This window comes from Eptesicus fuscus, chromosome 16 (genome assembly GCF_027574615.1).
Source record: "Eptesicus fuscus isolate TK198812 chromosome 16, DD_ASM_mEF_20220401, whole genome shotgun sequence".
In the NCBI taxonomy this organism is placed as follows: Eukaryota; Metazoa; Chordata; class Mammalia; order Chiroptera; family Vespertilionidae; genus Eptesicus; species Eptesicus fuscus.
The window spans coordinates 30,233,084-30,241,221 of NC_072488.1; positions in this window are offsets into that span (position 1 = coordinate 30,233,084).

Below are 8,138 nucleotides of genomic sequence, written 5' to 3' on the forward strand. Positions count from 1 at the left end.
CAGGGAAAACGGATGTGCTGCTCCACATGCGGTTCCCTAATTTCCCAAACTGATCAGTGTCCCCGGGTCCCTTCTTCCTGATATCCTCGGACTCTCAGCAGAGCTCTGTAAGACCTACCTCCACGGCAGTCACCGCTACACGCGTTACACACGTGTCAGATTTCGTTTCATTTAGTTTTGTTCCTCCACACCTTTGTTCTCTGGTAATAGCTTTTTAAATTTATTAAAAATGTGTTTATTTTGATAGTAAGTTTCCCTGTTTTTCAATGCTATTAAACTCTATTTTATTCTCTATTTTATATATAGCTATATGTATTTTTATAAGCAGATGTGTATAACTGTCTGCCATTTTGAGTCAATTTCTAATTTCCTTTTAAGTAACTCATTTGAAAACTACATACTTAAATATTAGTAAATAAGTTCTCTGCAATAAAGCCTCACAGTTGATTGACAAACATCACTGAGAATTGACACAGTCTTTCTTTAAATCCTCATCTGAGGATATTTTTTCCATTGAGATATATATATATATATTATAGAGAGAGAGAGAGTGGAAAAGAGGGGTGGAGGGGGGAGAGAGAGAAAGAGACAGAAGCATCAATGTGAGAGAGACAGATCAACTGGATGCCTCCCACACATACCCTGACCGGGCCCGGATTTTGAAACCTGAAACCCAGGTACGTGTCCTTGACCGGGAATCGAACACATGACCCTTTGGTCCTCAGGCTGATGCTCTAACCATTGAGAAAACTGGCCAGGGTAACACATTCCTCTTTCTTAGAGAATATGTTTTAGTAAGAAATAGAGGATCTGGAGCCAAATAGCTTAGTTAGTGGACCACTACCATAGGCTAGGTTGGTGGTTCTCAACATTTTCAAATAAGAGGACATCTTTTCTGCATTAGAAAAATATTTATGGTCCCTCACAAAACAGTAATAGAACTTTCAGTATCCATAGTTTGAGAAAACACATAACAAGATACAATGATGATTTCCAGGTTCAAGTGTCTTTTTTAACTGATAAGGGTGTATCTCTCTACGATGAATTTCATAGCCTATTAAAGTTATAACAGCCTGTCAGTACAGATAGCACTCTTAAATTTCACAAGAAAAATGTTTTCCAAATAATTCCCTTATTAGGTATTTTAGTAGAATAAAAAGCCCTTACCAAGATACAGGATTTTTTTTTCCAGCTTGCCAAACCAAACAAAAAAAAACATGAACTTTCATATATTTTAATATTTTAAGACTACCTTGATGAATGTGTTAATAACATTGCTATTACTGATACCATACGGTTGTATGTTTTAAGCTTGAAAGCATTTTCAAATCCATTATCTCATGTGATCCATATAATAATGCTATGAGCAGAGCAAATACTTATATCCCAATTTCATGGCTAATTATAGGCTCAGAGACCTTCCATGGTTTCCCTAAGTTGGCAGTTAGCGAGCACTAAAGCGAGGACCGGAACTTTGGCTTCTCAATGCCCAGTCCATTTATTTCCAAATGCCAACCAACAGGACAAATGAAACACACACACACACACACACACACACACACACACACACACACACCAAGGCCCATGTAAGAAGCATCAGGAAAAAAATTTCAATGCTTTTATTGAGAGATTATAATTTTACTGCTTTGGGGGATTTAAGATACTCTTCGTTAGACTTCTTATTTATAACGAACTAGGTTGATTTGGGAAGCACCCGTCATTTCTAACACAGATAAATGTCCATTAAAACATAACAAAAACATGTGAAATGTACAACCAGGCACTAAAACAAGAAATCGAAATCCTCGGGTGCCAGAAACAGAACACGGCAGTGGTGAGCAAGAGGTGAGGCTAAATAGGCAACTGAAGAAGTGGAATCAGAAGTTGAACTTGGTGGCAGGGATTTTAATAGCTGAGCTGCAAGGGGGACTTGAGGCCCATGTGCCGTGGAGTTTGAGCTAAGTACAGAGCCAGGATGCTAAAAGGACTCTACTGCGGTGAAAAGGACTCTAGATAGCTCCTCCCATTAGCCCGAGAATTAGGGGAGGAAGTGGACTGATCACCACGCAGATGGCACACAGGAGTGGGAGTCAAATGTACCTCCATGAGCAGTGCCAGTTCCCAAACCAAGAAAGCAATAAAAAACTGGTTTGAACCAGAGAAACCTGAAGGACCCTGGTAGAGATTAATATGAAACTGCCCCATTCTAACACTTTACAATCCTGGATACATGAGCCACCATGGAAAGAAATACCCATGATCTGAGATGGGTCTATCTGCAAGAAGGAAAACTTTTAGGGGAGGGAGTTAGCAGAATTCATGCCCCACGAATTACAGACAATAGAGCATAATTATAGATAAGTATGTATAAAATGATTCAAGACATAAAAGAATAAAAACTATGTAGAAAAGCCAAAATACCATACAAATAGCCATATTGGTGAGTGGGGGAGGGGAGGTTATAGAAATTCTAGGGATAAAATGTCATTTAAAACAAACTTAACTCAGTAGCTTAAGAAAAAAAAAAAACACAACACACAGTAAACTGGAAGATAGAGCTGAAGAAATCTCACAGACTACAACAGAAAAAGATAGAAAGAAATCCTAAAAAGAAGAGACACAAACAATAGCCTATTATTAAGAGTTCCAGAGGATATACTAGAAGGACCATGAGGGGGAGAAATTTGAAATAAAAATAGCTCTAATAGAGATTACTACTGGTTGCCAATAACAAATCTCCCCCTCTACCTTATTAATAGAATCACCCATTTTTAACTGGGAATTGGCTGCCCAAATGAAAACAGTATTTCCTGGTTCCCTTGTAGCTGGCTTGACCAAATGAGTATATTATGGGATATAACTAGAGCAGCATGTGCAACGTCCAGAAATGTCCTTCAAGGGAGGAGGTAGCCCTTCTCTGTACTTTCCCTTTCCTAGTAGCTGGAATACAGATATTGTCATTTGGGTGGAGACTCTCCTTGCTGGGAGTGGTAGAACGATAAGATAGAACGGTCCCTGAGCCCCTGATGTCATTAAATGCCATCTGGATTGCCTAATTTATGTGAGAAAGAAAGAAACTTCTATCTTGTATAAACCACTCTGTTTTTTAAATCACTTGCAGTAGAACCTAATCATAAAGTACACAATGATTGAATTTTGAAAAATGAAATTCAATTCACACATGGACACACAAGAGTAAAGCCACAGCGCATCAAATGTAAAGAGAAAAACCTTAAAAGCAAATCAGAGAGGAGATTCTGACTTAGAAAGGAAAGTCAGTCGTAATGGGAGCAGGCTTCTAAACAGTAGATGCAAGAAGGTAGTGGAGTGATAGCTTGAAAATGCTGAAGACAAAAATAGTCAACATAGAATTTCATGCTTAACTGAGCTATAATTCAAGAATGAGAACAAAATCTGAACATTTTTTCAGACATACATAGTTTAACAATAACAGCAAGTGCTTATATAATACAATTTTACAAGGCACTGTTCTAAGTGCTTTGTGCATTTTAACTCACAGTGTTAACCCCCACAACAACCCTCTGAGTAGATACTATTAATATTGCCATATTAAATATTATGAAACTAAGATACAGGGAGGTTAAGGAACTTGCCAATGGCCACATAGCTAGTAAATGGCCAAACTGAGATTCAAGCACAAGCATTTTGCTCCAGATTCTGTGGTTTTCATTATTGTGCTACTCTGTCTCCATGACTAGGAGAGTTAGTTACTCACAAATCTTCTTTGAAATAACTGCTAAAAGAGGACATATAAGAGATCAATACTGGACCCGAACAGAAACTGTAGGATGTAAGCAGAAAACAAGACAAATCAGAAAATCACATTGATTAAATTAAGTATTAACCTAAAATAAAATGTTCTTTTGTGAAATGATTCTGATTTTAGATTTCAGGGCATTTTTTCCTTGTAGTGTATTTATTTGGCAAAAGAAAATATTTGACAACTGTCAGTTTCCAAAAAATTTTTCATAAGTTTCCTGATCCATGAAGTCACAAAATCTGGAAACTATTGGTTCAATCTACTATGCAACAAAAGTTGTGTTCGTTTGTTTTTTTTTGAAAGAGCAAATTTGCAAGGCTGATTGCTAATGTGTCAAACAAAAAAATACATGTATTGGTAATGGGATATTTTGTTGGGTATTTATAGTCATGATGTAAGGATAGGTTGCATGTAGTCATTAGTGAGAATCACTGTTCTCCAGAAACATGGCCCCAGCAAAGGGCATATTATAAATCAAAATGTTAAAAAAGGAGAAAAAAAGACTTTCCACCACACAAATTCATTGCTAATGTATTAAGACTTATGGAGAGAATGCCTGGAGTTGATAAATTATATCAAGATGATCTACAATATTTCAGCCAGGAAGGTAGAGAGCCAAGTGCTGCTACATGCCCACCAAAGTCAAAGATGGATCACCACACCGAAGAGACTGAATTTCTTCAGTATAAAATTTTCTTCAAATGATGCTGTAAACTGTCTTCTTTCATTCTGTAGATTGAGGATGCCTAATGTTTACTCCTAAGTAACCTTCTAGGTCACATGATTTCCTCATTCTCTAGTCAACTTTGCACTAGAAAGCGACACCCAAAAATGTTCCCCAGGGTTCTTAGCTCTTTGTTTCACAATCATAAGCAAATGATTTGAAGAAATGTATGACCTAATGCAATTTTCATGGCCAGAATCTTAACTGTAGCTCTCACAGAGTTTAAATCTCTGGTTAAGTTCTATTAAAAACAATTTCATTTTTAAGGTGCTTTTGTTTGCTTCCTTTTGTTTTTTGATAGCAGCAGCAGCTTATGTTTTTTTGATGTGGTTGGAGTTGGACAAGAAGGTTTTTTTAAGAGTCGGCCTAGAGTCAAAATTCTGTCCACCTGGTGTGGCTCAGTGGTTGAGTGCTGACCTATGTACCAGGAAGTCATGGTTCGATTCCCGGTCAGGGCACATGCCAGGATTGTGCCCTGACCGGGTGCATGCCGGAGGCAGCCAATCCATGATTCTTTCTCATCATGGAGGTTTCTCAGGAAAAAAATTTCCCTTCCTTTCTCTGAAATCAATAAAATCACATTTTTTTTTTTAAAAAAAAAGGCTGCATCTCTGGGAGAATAGTGAGCTTTGTGGTGTTTTAACTAGCCCTATTACTATTCTACTCTCAAAAAAATAGTAAAATACTTAAAAATAAATTTAACAAAAAGATATAATAATTTTACACTGAAAACTACAAAATATTGTTAAAAGATAATAAAGACTATCTAAATATAAATAAATGGAAAGCCCTTACACGTTCATGTATTAGAATAATTAATATTGTTAAAATAACAACACTCCCCAAACTGATTTACAGAGTCAACACAACACCTATAAAAATCCCAGGTACCTTTTTTGCAGATATGAAAGCTGATCCTAAAATTCATATGCAAATGCAAGAAGCCCAGAATAGCCAAACAAAGAAAAAAAACAACACAAAGTTGGAGGACGCACAATTCCCAATTTCAAAACGTACTGCAAAGCTATAATAAAACAATGTGGTACTGGCATAAGAATAAACATATAGATCAATGGAATAGAATTAAGAATCCAGAAGTAAACTCATACAATCATGGTCAACTGATTTTCAACAAAGGTGCCAAGAAAATTCAATGGGGAAAGAATGGTCTTTTCAACAACGGTGCTGGACAACTAGGTAACCACATGCAAAAGAATAAAGTTGGACCTCTACTTTACATCTTACAAAAATTAATTCAAAATGGGCCTAAACGTAAAGAGTGAAAACCATAAAAGTCGTTCAAATAAAACATAAGTGTAAATTTTTATCACCTTGGACTAGGTAATGGTTTCTTAGATATGACACCCAAAACACAAGAAACAAAAGAAAACATAGATAAGTTGGACTTCATCAATATTAAAAGCTTGTGCTTCAGAGAATACTGTAAAAAAAAAAAAAGAAGTGAAAAGTCAAACCAATGGAGAAGATATTTACAAACATGCAATAGACTTGTATCAAAAACATATCAACATCTCATAAACTGAACAATAAAAAAATGCCCAATTCAGATTACCTGAATAGGTATTTTTCCCAAGAAGACATACAGATTTATGAAAAGATGCTTGACTTCACTAGCTATAAGGGAAATGCAAATCAAAAGCACAATGAGATACCACTTAACACCTGTTAGAAAGGCTATCCTATATAATAAAAGCTCAGCGACTAATCGGCGAACCGGGCAGAATGACTGGTCGACCAGTCGCTATGACATGCACTGACCACCAGGGGGCAGATGCTCAATGCAGGAGCTGCCCCCCTAGTGGTCAGTGTGCTCCCACAGTGGGAGTGCTGCTCTGCTGACCTTGATGAGCGGCTGCTCCCACAGCAGGCTGATCCCCGCAGGCCACATCCCCCACCAGTGCACGAATCCCGTGCACTGGACCCTCTAGTTATTAATAAGACAAGAAATAACAAGTTGGCGAGGATGTGGAGAAAAAGGAACCTTCATACATGGCTGGTGGGAATGTAAATTGGTGCCGCCTCTATGGAAAAAAATATGGAGGTTCCTTCAAAATTAAGAATAGAGCTACCATATGACACAGCAATCCCTTATCTAACCGAAAAATTTGAAAATACTCATTAGTAAGGTATGTTCATTGCAGCATTATTCACAATGGCCAAGACAAAGAAACAACCTAAATGTCCTTCAACAGATGACTGGATAAAGAAGAGGTGATACATAGTACAACAGAATACTATTCAGTCATAAAAAAAAAATGAAATATTGCTGTTTGCAACAACAGGCATGGATCTTGAGAGAACCATGTTAAGTGAAATAAGTCAGTACAAGAACCATATGATTTCGCTCATATGTGGGGTATAAAACAGAAAGCAACGAACAAACACAGACACAGACAACAGTATGGTCGTCACCAGAGGGGAAGGGTGATGGGAGGAGGATGAAGAGGGCAAAAGAGATCAAATATATGGTGATAGAAGGGGACTAGACCTGGGTAGTGGGCACACAATGCAATATACAGATGTACTATAGAACTGTACAACTGAAACTTATATGTTATTAACTAATGTTGCCTCAATAAATTTAATTTCAAAATAAAAAATACTATACAGCATAAAAATATCCAACTGAAAAAATGGACAAAAGGATTTGAATAAACATTTCTTCAAGGAACGTATACAAATGGCTAATAGACACACAAAAAGATTCTCAACATCATGGGTCATTAGGGAGATGCAAATCAAACCCACAATGAAATACCACATTACAACCCCTAGGATGGCGAAATCAAAGGGAAGACAAGAGTGTTATTGGAACCCTCATTCACTGCTGGTAGGATTATAAAAATGGTGCAGCTACTTTAAAAACCGTTTTTGCAGTTCTTCAAAAGGTAAAGTTAACCATAGAGTTTCCATATGACCCAGCAATCCTACTCACAGGTATATATCCAAGAAAATGGAAAATATATGTCCAAATAAAAACTTGTACTATAGAACTTGTACACAAAGGCTCATAGGAGCATTATTTATAATAGGCAAGAGGTAGAAACAACCCAAATGTCCATCAACTTATGAATGAATGAATGAATGGCAGTATACCCATACAAAGGAATCTTATTCAGGCATAAAGAGGAAGTATGGATATATGCTATAACATGAACTAATGTTGAAAACATAAGCTAAGTGAAAGAAGCCAGACACAAAAGGTCAGAGTTGTATTAATTCCATTTACAGAAAATGTCCAAAATAGGCAAATCCATAGAGACCAAAAGTAGATTAGTGGCTGCTGGGGCCTGGAGACAGGAGATGGGGAATGGGACTACAACTGCTAATGGGTACAAGGTTTCTTTCTGAGGTGATGAAAATGTTCTGCAATTAATGGTGATGAATGCACAACCTCGTAATAAAAACCACTGAACTCTACACTTTAAAAGGGTGAATTTTTATTGCATGTGAATTATATCTCAATAATGTGGTTTCGAAGGGAACGACTATAGGCGGTGCTTGGACCTACTAGTAGAACACACTATGGAAACATGGCCCCTTCTAAAGATATTGTAGTTCGGAAACGTTTTAAATACAGGGCTCAACAAATCGACTATCCCTGCTGTCAGA